At 43.8% G+C, this 13,915-nt stretch overlaps 2 pseudogenes; one reads left to right on the top strand and one right to left on the bottom strand.

The window, feature by feature from the left end:
• Positions 1–407: 407 nt before the first annotated feature.
• LOC119284018 lies at positions 408–1,439 on the top strand (annotated as a pseudogene).
• Positions 1,440–4,901: 3,462 nt separating this feature from the next.
• Positions 4,902–8,826, bottom strand: LOC119287843 (annotated as a pseudogene).
• Positions 8,827–13,915: the final 5,089 nt, after the last annotated feature.

The raw sequence follows: 13,915 nt of genomic DNA, 5'->3' as shown, positions 1-13,915 counted from the left end.
GTACCGGTGAACCGACCCATGGGGACGGGGACGGGGAAGTCTCACGGGGACGGCAAACCGTCGAGCGAAATCCCCTGGAAGGCATCCAAGCGATGGGTGCCGGTTAACCGGCCGGCCGTGACGCCTCCTGCTGCAGGCAACCCGTCCGACGAAATACCGTCGAAGGTAGTGCCGGTGAACCGACCCATGGGGACGGGGACGGGGAAGTCTCACGGGGACGGCAAACCGTCAAGCGAAATCCCCTGGAAGGCATCCAAGCGATGGGTGCCGGTTAACCGGCCGGCCGTGCCGTCTCCTGCTGCAGGCAACCCGTCCGACGGAATGCCCCCGAAGGTAGTGCCGGTGAACCGACCGATGGGAACGGGGAAGCCTCGCGGGGCAGGCAAACCATCGAATGAAATCCCCTGGAAGGTATCCAAGCAATGGGTCGCTTAACCGACCGCCAACTGTGGAGACATCTCGCGGGGCAGGCGAACCCGCCGACAGGCTCAGCGACCTCCCGGACGAGTCGACTGCAATATCCATGACCGCCATGGCTGGCAGCAAGTTCTCGTTGTATCACAAGTACTCCGCCGCAAGCGCGACCCCTCCGCCGCATTCCGCCTCTTCCTAAGCCCGAAGAGGGCCGCTTCCACCCCTATCCCTAGCCCGTTCCGCTACTCCCTTCGCTAATACACTTCATCATCTCCAAGCTCGCCGTAGCGCGCCTATTCCCGGCCATGGAGTCACTCCTCTCCACCCTCCGCGCCTCCTCTCCAGTCTCGCGAACTCCTGCTCCGCTGCGTCATATCCGCTTAAGGTCGTGCGCACCTCCCCGCGGGCTGGCGGCATCTGGCTCCATCAACGACGTCCGCCTCCTGTTCGACGAAATGCTGCAGCGATGGATCACCCTGACCGTTGTCACGTTTGGCACCTCGTTGCCACATTCTGTGATCGTGGTCAGCTCGAGGAGGCATTTCAGCATTTGACATCAAGGACGCCATGGCCAAACGCTACAGTGTGAGGCCCGATGCTCATGTGTATGCCAATTTGGTGAAGGCGCTCTATCGTAGCGGAGATGTTGACAAGGCAGTGAGTCTCAAAGAGGAGATGGCGGCGAGCATGGATCTTGGGCAGCTGGATCCCGCCATTTATGCGACCTTGGTGAGGGCATTGTTTAGGGTAGGCCAAAACGGGGAAGTCGTTGGTTTGCTGGAAGAGATGAAGGGAAGGGATGTTCAAGCTGATAGAGTGGTGCACAATGCAATGGTTGCATGTTTCTGTGAGGACGAGGGGGATTTAGGTGCTCCATTTGCGGTGCTTGATGACATGCACAAGAGTGGGTTGAGGCATATGCAGTGAGTTATAACACGTTGGTTGTTTGGTTGTGCAAGTTGGGGCGGTGGCGGGATGCAAACGAGTTGGTTGACATTTTTAAATACAAGATTAACATTTTTTAAAATATATGATCTACCGGAGCATGTGTTGGCTTCGGCTCGGTCGCCCAAGATGCCAGGTGCGCGCGGTCAGTGGCATGCACTTGTAGTCGGCAAACTACCATGCTCAGTCAGTTTTTTTTAGCAAAGACAGCCATACTTTATTAATTTATCACAATGTTTGCGGGAATTACAAAAACATCAATGTGGTAACCCAACCAAATGTGTCTACCCTGAGGCAACAAAGTACCCAGTCTAGCTATCTTATGAGCTTCATAATTAGTAGCTCGAAGTCCATGAACAAAATTACATGAAATAAAGGCCTTTTCCCTCTCCTGTATCTCCTTGATGATTCCTCCGAATGAGCCTGCAGTGCCATCTCGGATTTCATTGACCACCTCTTTGCAATCTGAAGCTATGTGTAAATATTGCAAACCAAGATCTTATGCTCAGTCAATTTTATTGTTTGTTTGCTGCACTAGGCTCGCGGGCCGACGTTTCCCCCGGATGCAGAAGATTTGGTCCAAAAGCTTGTGCTTTGCTTGGGCCCCATGGGGACTAAATGCTTGGCCCAAATCCAAAGTCATCGAGCTGGCTTGGGGGCCCATCTCCACCCACCATAGATGTGTTTCTTGACACAAACCCTATTTGCTGCTCTATGTGCCCTTAAAAAGAAAATTTGCCGCTCTGTGCAGTAGACTGTCGCCCTACCACACAGAGGTTGGCGAGCGACTTGGTCGGTCCATTAAGTTGTTATCAATCCTGGCTTTGGGAAAGGCTCATCAATTGCAGTGTATGATGGGGTATATTGGACCAGGCAAAGCAAAAGTGGGGCAAATAATGAGTTGGCCCTATTGAAAATGCCCTTATAACAATCAAGAACAACATAGGGTTGCCTATCACCCAACTGTCATTTTCATAATATCTTACATTTCTTTTAAACTGGAGCTTCTAGGGCTCTATCTATAGAAATAGAATTGCTCGGTTAATTGATGGAACATTGGGAGAAAATCGGATACCTTACATTGTGATAAAGGTGTACAACCTAAACTATTTTTTGTGTTATTATAAAGGCGCGGAACATAAAGGACGCCAACATCTGGGGAACATCACCTCGGAGTGTTTTCCAGTGACACCGAAATTGCCACGCAATCTAACTAAAATTGCCATTAAATTTTAACATGACTTGTCATGATCAGAAGAGAAAGTTGTCATGTAACACAAAAAATACTAGGGATTTTAAAAAATTACCATCCACGTGATCTGCATTCATTGACTCACAAAATGATTGCTGATTCAAAGAAAACGTTAATTAATTTATTGAAAATGTTCACGCATTTTAACAAAAATGTCCGTCAAACAAAAAATGTTCATGAACTTAAAAAAATGTTCCCAAGTATCAAAAGATGAACATCAATTAAAAAAAAGTTCATAATTTTTCAAAAAATGTGCAAGAAATTTAACTTTTTTAGAAAATTCAGAAGATTTCCACGAACTTGTAAAAATGTTTTTGAATTTGAAAACGGTCAAAATTAAATAAAAAAGGTTCACAAGTTTGAAAACTTCATGAATTTAAGAATTGTTTGCGAATTCCAAAAAATATCTGCGTATTTAGGAAATGTCAACAATGTCAAAATGCCAATTGATAAATGTTTATTTATTTTTGTGCATGGGTGGGACGGGAGGGGGGGCTGATAAATGTTCATGATTTCAACAAGCTCAGGAATTTGAAAAGATGTTTATAATGAAAAAACTAAAAGAAAAATGTAAAAGAAAAGAAAAATTAGAAATAATACGGAAAGTAAAGACTAAAGTGAAAAAATAAAAGGAAAAACGAAGATTTAAAAGAAAGGAAATAACGGAAATGAAAAAGGAAAAAAAAGAAAACCGTAAGGAGAAACAAAAAAAAAGAAGGAAAAAACGGTCTGGAGCTACTTTGGGTCGGCCCAAAATCTGCACGTGCCAGGTCGCTGCGCGGAGTAGGAATGCCCGTGCCGTCATCGGCGGCTCTGCATCTTTCGCAGCAACCTCCGGCGGCTCTCCCCCGATGGATCCGGAGGCGGTCGGCGTCGGCGGCGACGGCGAGGGTGGGTCGAGGCGGCGTCTTTCCTCCTCCCTCGCCCGAAGACGACAGGTAGCCCGCGATTTCGATCCACCCGTTGAGGTTAGCTTTGGGGATTTTTGCTGGGGGATTCAGTAAAGATAGCCATTCTGCAGCACCGGGGATGTTTTATGCTTAGGATTTCAGTGCACAAGCTTCTATGCCTGGCTAATAATATGCATCACCCTTAGGTTTGTTTGTAGGTAGGCATTACCATTCCTGCACAAAGAGACACTCCAACCTGAAATGTACTGTATTCCCTCTGTTAAGAAACATAAGAGTGTTTAGAACACTAAAGTAGTGATCTAAACGCTCTTGCATTTCTTTACGGAGGGAGTACTTCACAATCCATCGTTCACCAACAGGAAGTCGTCACTACAGCGTAATTAGCAACCGAGGTGACCGCGTGTCATTCAGCGTCACGATATGCAAATTAATTAGCCATCTGCTTTTGCTGTTTGAAGATGAGTAGATAGATTGTCTTCCTTTCTTTCCATGTTTAACCAAAGGTATGTGTGTGTCAAACATGGTTTTCAATTTCAGTTTCAGAAAAATTTCAGCACCAACCGAAATCACTGAAATTCAGTGAATTTCAGTGATTTCAGTTTCCATTTCAGCCAAATGACCGAAATATTCACTTGAATTCAATTAAAAATTTGAAAAATTTAAAAAATATTTTGAAAAATATTGAAATTATTGTGCTATACTGAAATTGCTGAAATATTTTGGCCGAAACGTAATATTTCAGTGTCTGCTGAAATTACTGAAATTCAGTGAATTTCACCGAAATCTCACTGAAAGTGAAAACCATGGTGTCAAACAAAAGGCGCCCCCTAAGACACTAAGTGAATCAGCGGCACAAAAACACATCGAACAGGATATTCCGTATGTGTGTTTCTGTCGAACGAATCGATCCTTCAAACGAGGTCAGCTTCGGGGATTTTACCACTGTGTTGAATCGATTCAGTGCATATGCCAGATATATAGCCCATGTATGTTTATGATTATGATTTCTGTACAAAGGCTTATGTGGTTGAATGAATAATCTTAATCTTAGCCTACCACCCTTTTATTTCTCTACGCAAAGGCAAACGCCAACCTGAAATGTGCTCTACCTCACAGTTCGTCATCAACAACTAGGCGTATGCTTATGATTCAAGATTACAATATAAACACTTATTAGTCATCTTTTAATGACATGAGTAGATTGTCTTCCGTTCATGCCATGTTTAACCTAAGTCTAAAGGTTTGTATGTGTTCCTGTCAGAACTTTAGTGTTAAGAAAATCAGAGGGAGCTCCCTCAGCAAAGCAGCAGCACAGAAAAACACATCATGCAGGATGATACTATCTGCCCTGTAGAGCAGACACTGTCACATCATTAGCACTAGGTGGCTCTTCCTCCGTTACCCTTATGTGGAAATACGCCGGATGCTTAGGCTCAGGCAGGGCCATGCTTTCACTGCTCAGCATCGCAACCACACTTGTTGTGCTGGGTCTGTCGACCGCATTCTCTTGCACACAGAGCAGCGCGATGTTGATGCACCTCTTTGTCTCTGATGTGTCAGACTCTAAAACTATTGATTCATCGACGAACTCCAGCCATCTTTCCTCTTTCCACAACTTCCATGCCTAGCAAGAGTTTACAGACATATTAAATAAGGTTTTTAGATAATCAAATAATTTTAAAAATTGGATACAAAAAATACTTACATATCCAAGAAGGTTGAAGAAGTCCCCAAATTGATGAAAACATGAGTTCCTTTTTCCATGGATGATCTCAAGAATTAGCACACCAAAGCTGAATACATCAGATTTGATCGAGAAGAGACCCTCTGAAGCATACTCGGGAGCCATATACCCACTGAAAATATAAGGGAAAAACAAACTTCTATTTCAGTTTTTTGTATCTGGCTGACTTGTGCACTCGGGAGCACTAATTTGTAAGAAGAGCTTACTATGTCCCAGCAATCCTTTTTGTGTTCCCTTCAGTATCATTTGAGCTGAATATTTTTGCAAGCCCAAAATCTGATATTTTAGGATTCATTTCACAGTCCAAAAGAATGTTACTTGCTTTAAGATCTCTATGTATGACCCGTAACCGAGAGTGCTTATGCAAATATAGAAGTCCTTGTGCGATCCCTTCGATAATCGCTTTTCTTTTGTTCCATTCCAATAAAGCCTTTTTAGTTTCATCTGCATACAAGTTAATGATATATGTATATGAGAGGGGGAGGAAGGTTGTGGGGATAATTTTAGTAGATAGAGTTAACCCATAATCTGTAACAGAAAACTACAAGAAGTAATACCAAAGATAAAGAAATCCAAGCTTTTATTTGCCAAATATTCATAGATTAATATTTTCTCTTCTCCTTGAGAGCAACATCCCAATAGCCTAACCAAATTTGTGTGCTGGAGCTTGGCTATGAGTTGGACTTCATTTTTAAACTCTGTGAGACCCTGCCCAGACTGCGAAGCTAGTCTCTTAATTGCTATTTCCAAACCTTCAGGAAGCTGGCCCTGTGGAGGTTTAAAAGAGCTTGATCAGTGATATCATCTTGCGAAATAGAAGCGGTTTACTCATCTTCTGATCAGTAACCCCCCATGCTTGTGAGTAAAATTAAGGCTACATGTATAAAATCTACTAGGTTTGATTTTTGTTCTCATTGTGTACATGGATAAATGTGTTCTTTTACCTTGTATACTGGGCCAAAGCCACCTTGCCCCAATTTATTTTCATCTGAGAAGTTACTCGTAGCATCTGATAGTTGTGAAAAGTTAAAAAGCTTGAGCTCTGAACTCCTCCCTATCCCCCAGACTAGCTCTTCATCTTCCTGAGAGCTCACTTTTACGAAAATTCGAAAATCAGAGTTTATGTAATCCTTTCAGGTAAGCGAATATATACGAATCTAAACAGCCTAAGAGATTTGTGAGTACAGCAGCATTTCCATAACTAACCTTTAATGTTCCTTTTGACTAGTTTAAACCATACGATGAAGCACAAAAATGATGCTAGTAGAAGCATAGCAGTGGTAATGATCCATACCTTTATTATATGCCCTAAAACGAAAGATTTCACACAAACATAGGTGGTTAGTTGATTAGACAAATCAACGAATGTAACTATACAATAAATTTTGGTATTTATGTTTTGAGGAATGTTCTAGCATATTATAACCTCTTGTTGCAAAAGTTCACTTTTCAACCTTAAGATCTGAAACCAGTTGTTTTTAACCTTGAAAGATTGAATCTGTTCACTGTAGCCCTTTGGCCCTATCCCAAGCGGTTTTGAGCTGATTTGGATGACACGTGGCAGACATGTAGCATCACTTCTGCACGGCAGCCCCTTGCCATGTTTGCAGCTTAAGTGAAGATAAAAAAATATGAAACATTTCAAAAAAAAATCAAAAAACCAGGGAAATCAGAAAATAGTATTGCGAACTTAAAAAAAAAAGAAATAGTATTGTGAGAATTAGTTTCTCTGTTTTTTTTTACTCAAGCTACCAAGATGGGGATTTGCTGATGTATAGAGGTACAGCACGTGTTTTCTGAGTCAGCTAAAACAACTTGGAACAGGGCCAATGGGGTAAATTGAACGGATTCAATAGTTCAAGGTTGAGCACAACTTGTTTTGGATGTTAAGGGAAATACAAAATTTTGTAATAGTTTAGTGTTAAAAATGGACATTTTCTGTATGTTATAAATAATATTTCAACATACAATATAGTCTAAGGCTGCATCGCAAGCATGGTTGTTGAATTAAAGCGTTGATCAAAGGGTAGCTGTCACCCCACCCAGGTAAATTAATTATGTCTTCCAGAATCATCAAAATTGATTTGCGGTCATTAGATCTATATGGGTGAATTAATTATGTCTTTTAGAATAATAAAAATTGATTTGCGGTCATTAGATCTATATCGAAAGGTGTTCTGTACCCATAAATCTACTTGTCAACTGGGTTATTGTATTCCAGTAAGAGTTGTAGAACTCCCAAGTCATTCAGATATCGTGAAAGTCTTGACAGCTATGATCATGTATAAGTTCCAAAACCTCATTTAACTCAATGCTTGAGTCTGATGGGCACCAATAGAAAGGCTACTTAGCACTATAAGGATGCTGCAGTATAGTCAATTTCTGTGTAATAAAGATGCGATAGGAAATATGAATACAAAACAGATACTCCATCCATCCCATAATATAAGATGTTTTGGCAAGCTGTTTAGCTTGCAAAAACGTCTTATATCGTGGGACAGAGGGAGTATAATATTTGGAGAAAATGCCCTTTAGAAGAAGAAAAAAGGAAGACAGACTAGTTTTGGGGAAAGAAATAACATATTGTCTTACTCTTATCTTTCTGCCTTGGAACACCAACTGGCCCTGGCGCCGGCATGTTTGGTGTGGGATCTAGAGCATCCGACCAGAGAATCTGCTTCGTGGGCTGGCCATTGTAGAACTGATACGTGCTGTACCTGAAATTACACCACACACCAGCAATCCATTCACCATGTTGCTCGTGGAAGGAACCCCTTGCTGCGCTCCTGATATTGTCGAGGCAATCCCAGCAGTCATTCGGTGGTAGGTCCAGGTTGCACTGCGCCATAGAGTAGAGCAGCGGGAGTCCGCGGGAGACATCCAGGCGGCCAGTGGCGTACATCATTGTAGAGTTGTAGGCTGCCTGTTTGGCTGTCTCTTGGAGCAGCACCTTGATGTTGCCATCAATGCTGGTGTCGGTGAAGTTGGTGGTGACCCAAACGGGTGAATTGCTGCGATCCGTGGTGTCCCTAAAGATCAGCAACTTGTGTAGCAAAAACCTGGAGTTGTAGAGGAGGTCCTCGGTGGAGATGTGGACAATGCAGCCCCCATACAGGAAATGCATGTCCATTTGCGATCCACAGAGCCGCCAAGCATCATGGAATGCGGCAGTGATGCAGCTGGAGCATGCAGATGCGATGGTGTCGCCGGGGCACTGTGCGACGCCATAAATGGGGTCTTGGTCAGTTCCGACGAAGCCCTTGGGCTGCTTGGTTCTTGTGGATGAGGCACTCCTGGATAGCACACTAGATAGGAGCTCAAGGTTAGCTTGGTAGGTGCTATTATAGGGGATGCTGGTGTGGCAGATCTGTTCCAGTGGATCGCCGGCGGAGATGAATGGCTCGAAGCCGAGAATGAGCAGTAAGACGATGAACATGGCTAACTAAAAGGTTATTCAGCCCAACCTCTGTAGCAGCTCCTTATTATCAGTATCATTTGGAAAACTTTTCCAACTTATGGTTTGACTGCGTACTTGATTAGTGATTAATGATAACATCAGCCTGCAGGCCGTGCAATGAAGTTGCGTAGAATACAACGCTGCATGCTGCCGTCCAGGCATCATCAGCCTGTGTAATCCAAATTAGTTGGTAGTACAAGTGATACAAGACAAGCGGAGAACAAAAATTAGAAAAAGAACAAATCCAGTTTCAGTGTTTCAGTCAAAGGAGAAGAGGTCTTATTGCGACCTTGAACGAGCAGCGAAATCGAAGATGATTCTCTTGCGACTGCTTGGTATGCTGTGGGCTATCTGTTAGAAGCTGGATCCAGAAAGATTGTTTCTTATACCGAAACGTTTTGAAAATTATGTAAGCTCCTTTCATGCTGGCATTTGTCATGACATTGAAGATCTCAAGTAGAGTATGCAAACTTGGTTGGATTTTTTATTATTATGAAATGTTGTTTCTAAACCAAGTTCGATATCTCGACAGTTTGTTAACTAAGTTTCGACGGGTATTGTTTGTTATTCGTTGGTTGGTTGGTTTGTTTGTTTCTACTGAACTCTATGGATAGCCTTGGAACAATAATGCTGTGAGTGTTTTTTTAGAGAGGCTGAGGCCATCGGCAAAAGTGACACAAAATGAGATGTTCGTCGAAGCTGAAAGCTGAAAATAGAAGTGCAATGTGGCTTGTTGTCGGCTTTCATAACGTCAAAATCCTAGTGCTATTTTTGAATGAGCCTTTTTTGTGCACAATACATGTACAGAAGCAGGTAACCAAATAGTTAGAATGCATAAATATCTGAATCTGATAGAAATACAGCAAACTGGGCAAAATGCTCATGCAAAAGTACTACTACCTCCGTACCGAAATACTTGTAGTTGGGGGTACTTGTACTAGTTTCCTCCAACTACAAGTATTTCGGTACAGAGGGAGTAATTCAGAAGAAAGAAAACAACATCAACTCTGCATAAATATGATACTAATTCCCAACAAGTCTGCAAAACAATCTCAGAAAAAACCTACGTTAAAGGCAGTTTTTTCTAAAAAAAATACTTAATGCTTTTTCGTTGAGAAATCACATATTTTGGATATGGCTGCAGAACACAACACAATGCTATAAATTCCCCAAGACTGGTGCCAGATCCGTTTGGCATGTACTAATTGGCTTGAGAATATGCATAACACGGTTCCTAGCTAGCTGGCTCATATGAATATATTCGTTTGGTGTGTAGTACTATATTTGGCTAGACCATGTGAATCATGTCGTTCCATAGCTTTTTTTAAAAAAAAAGGAGGATGACCCCCGGCCTCTGCATCTGGGCGATGCATACGGCCACTTTATTAATTATTCTCACAAGATCTTACAAAGTCATACAACAGTAAGACTAAAGCCGCCGTCTAAGCAACAAACTATCGCTACACATATCTAGTTGATGAAGGGACGCAGATAGCCTGGGCCTAATACCAAACAGACCTCGCAACCAGGCCTAACATCTAAGACCTGAGACCCCAACCTAGCCACTTGCCGGGTCTGGGGCACATACTGGTCCGGCGTGCTCTCAGAGGCCGCCGCCGCCAACTGCCACCGCTCCGTCTTCATAACTGTACTGATGCATCAACATTGCTCGGTCTAGCTATCGTCGACGCCACCACGGCGCCCAACGGCACCTCCTCCCTGCGCGCAAACAGCTGAGCACGTTGCGGTCGTCACTGATACACCTCAGCGCCATGCTGCCAAGTACCACCACTACAACAAAATATGCTGTAGGTACGCTTTTTCTAAGACGCTTTTATATTCGTCTCTACATTAGAAAGTACAAGTACCTATTATGTAGAGACGCTTTTTACAACGATATGCATAGCGTCATAAATTTCAATTTTACCGGTGCATCATATTCATTATTATTTTCATGTGTAAACACGTAGGGATGATTTTTGAGACGTTTTAGAATACGACGCTAGGGCTTAGAAAAAAGTAATATATAATCTTTTCTAAAAGAAATAACATATAATTTTGTATTAGTAGGTTGTAAATAAAGTCAAGCTAATAAAATGGACAAAACATGGATCGGAAACGAGCGACATAAAAATCCCAAAAAAATAGCAACCTGGGAACTTGAACTCAGGACCTGGCGCTGCTTAACTACCGCTGCAAGCCAATAGAAAAGATAACTGTATGTCATTGTTCCCAAGCCCAAAATATCTATTAACCCATTGCAGCGTCTAGATTCAGAAACATTTCCAATTATTTTTTAAAACTAAAAACAATTTGAAATGCCAATTTTTTTATAACAAAAATCAAACTACGTTTAAAATTCAAAAAAAATGTAAAAAATTATGGAATTCTTAATAATTTTTGAAAAACATGAGTAAATATTGAAATCCCCGAAAATACATTAACGTACAAATTCATTTTTGAAAAGTCCGAACATTTCTTGAAACGTAAGAGCAATTTTTTGAAAATTACTATTTTTTCAAAAACGTAAACATTTATTTCAAAAGGGAAATTGGTCTGAAAACTTGAAGAAAAATTTAAATTTTGAACATTTTTTGTATTTTCCAACATTTATTAAATATTGTGGAAAAAATTGTAATTCAGAATTGTTTATATTAGCATTTCTTGAAATGATTTTTTTTTGGAAAACATGACAAAGAAATTTGAATTTCAGAACAGCTTTGGAGAGCTTGAAAAATGTAAATTTTAAAGTTTTTGATTTGTAAAAAGAAGTGGCAAAAATTAAATTGAGAAAACAAGACTAAACACAATGAAAATAAGAAGAAGAAACAAAACTTCATTCCGTGTAGCCACTTGTCTCGTGTTCATCACAGCGTTCATGCCGGGTCGACGTCAATTTCAGTGAGCTCATTATGCCGCCATGCCCTTCTTCCTTATGGTCGACATTGTACATCGAAGCATTATATATAATTCGATGTAATTATTATTTTTCTCTAAAATATCACGTCACAACATATGTGCAATAAATGATATTTTTCTCGAAATGATAGGATTCCTGCATTCATTAAGAATAGAAAGAGTTGCTCAGTTAATTGGGAAAAGCCGAGCGAAAACCAAATTGTCTAGTTAATTGTGAACAACCGGAGAAAAACCAACACAATCACTGAGTGGCACACATAAGATACCCCCACCGCACACTACTCCAATGAGAGCCTCATCAAACCAGCACGCATGCGTCACCATTATCACTCCTCCCTAGAGGTGTCCTCACCATCCCTAAACCTCGAGCCAACGACTTCGACTTTGCCGTAGGCGATCATTGACCCACACACTGTACATGGCGTGTGGAGATGTATGAAGATCCACACCAGAACTAAGCTCCTGCGACCAGACAGTGCAACTCCGACTCTGGCGGAGAATCACGAAGGAGAACTAGGCACGGCTGCTGCCGCACACGATCATTGAACGAACCAGCTGCTCCCGTCATCGTATGCCAATTGAGACCCCACACCACCATAGCTTCAACTTCACATCAACAAACAAGGCGTCGGAGAAGAGCTGGCTACGCCTCAACCATATCCAAGTCTCCGATATTGCTCTCCTCATCATCGTTGCCACAAAAGCCTCGACGCTAACACCACAGTCATCTACTGATCCAGCTCGTCAATACCCAACTCCAAAGACGAAGCCCCCACGGGAGGGGGGATACGACACGAAGGCGCCACCATCGTCTGATCAAACCAGATCAAGTGTTTCCCCCCGGAGCTGCAGCGATCCGCACGGGAGCGGTAGCGGTGTGGCAGCGATGCATCGATGCCTCCAAGAAGTTAAACGACGACCACAGTCGTCGCCATCGTTGGTCACGCCCACAATCGAGACAAGGTTTTCACCCAAGCTCCTGACACCACCTCACCTGCACATCATCTCACAACAGCGCCCACCTAGCACCACCATCGAGCCAACTCACAATCGAAGAAGCTCATCGCCGGAGCAGCCAACCGCACCTTGCGGAGGCCGCCGACCAACAACAACCGCTAGATCCACCAATCGCCGATCTACAGTTGTTCGTCGGATGCAGCACAAACCAATCCTTATATATCGATGACCACACCGCCATGGACCAGAGATATGCCGTCCGAGACCACGGAGCACCTTCATTCCTAACCTTGACCAGGCTCCCACGCGCGTCTGTCGGAAAACGCAGAAGATCCAACAGCCGCCCATGTGTCGCTGCTCCATCACTACGAGCGCTCCACCATGCCAACCCCGGGGTGCCATGCAGCCCGAGCAGCAACCCCTCACCATGCCGCCGAGTGACCTCACGGTGGCAGAACCTCACTGTAGAACCACTTGTGCCGCACCTCCCCGCGCGCAGACTCACCACGTCCTAGCCATGACCAGAGCACCACCGGGCTGCACATACCCTTGCGAGCCCTGCGCCGTGCCTGACTAGATCGACCAAAGCACCGGCCACCACCCCACGCCGCCGGGGCCGCCCCGCTGGCCGCCTGCCGCCCGCACACCAGATCCGAGCGTGAGGGCCCCGGATCTGCCTCTTTGCCGGAGGAGAGGACCTTCAGCCCGCCGGCACAGAGCACGTGACGTCCACTCACCGGCACCACACGAGCCTGCCACGAGGACGCCCGCTCCCTGAAGAAGAAGCCCGATACTGCCGCTACCACACGGGCTTTCCTCGGCAGTGTATGGCGGCTGCGAGGGGGTAGGCGGCTGTCGATGGTGGCTAGGTTCACCGCCTATGTCGCTCGTGTGGAGCGACATGGGCCTAATGTGTGCTTTTTAATGGCATACATGCAAAAAGTAATAGTAATAGAGCAAGTGTAGGATCACTACCCCTTTTCTAGTTGTTTTATCTATAATAACAGAAATAAATTATCATTTCCCTAAATGATAAAAAATAAGTTTTCCTGAATTCGTTTGGAGGAAATTATTTTGGCCCTTGGTGCTCGTATTTTTCTTTTGCCGCCAGAAAATAACTCCCCGTATATATTTTCTCTCACCCACGCCGCCATCTCCCCACTTATCTCCTTCTTCAACCTCCTAATCCATCTAATGGGATCCCTCCCTGTCCGGTGATACGCATCGCCTCCATAGAGGAGCGGCGGTCGATTCGTTTGGTGGCGAACTGAGGGAGACTCGGTGGGCGGCGAGCGATTGGATGTGGCGGAGGTTGG

Source organism: Triticum dicoccoides, chromosome 4A, assembly GCF_002162155.2.
Source record: "Triticum dicoccoides isolate Atlit2015 ecotype Zavitan chromosome 4A, WEW_v2.0, whole genome shotgun sequence".
NCBI lineage: Eukaryota > Viridiplantae > Streptophyta > Magnoliopsida > Poales > Poaceae > Triticum > Triticum dicoccoides.
Note: the sequence above shows the minus strand (reverse complement) of the source record. Positions and strands in the feature narration are given on the sequence as shown.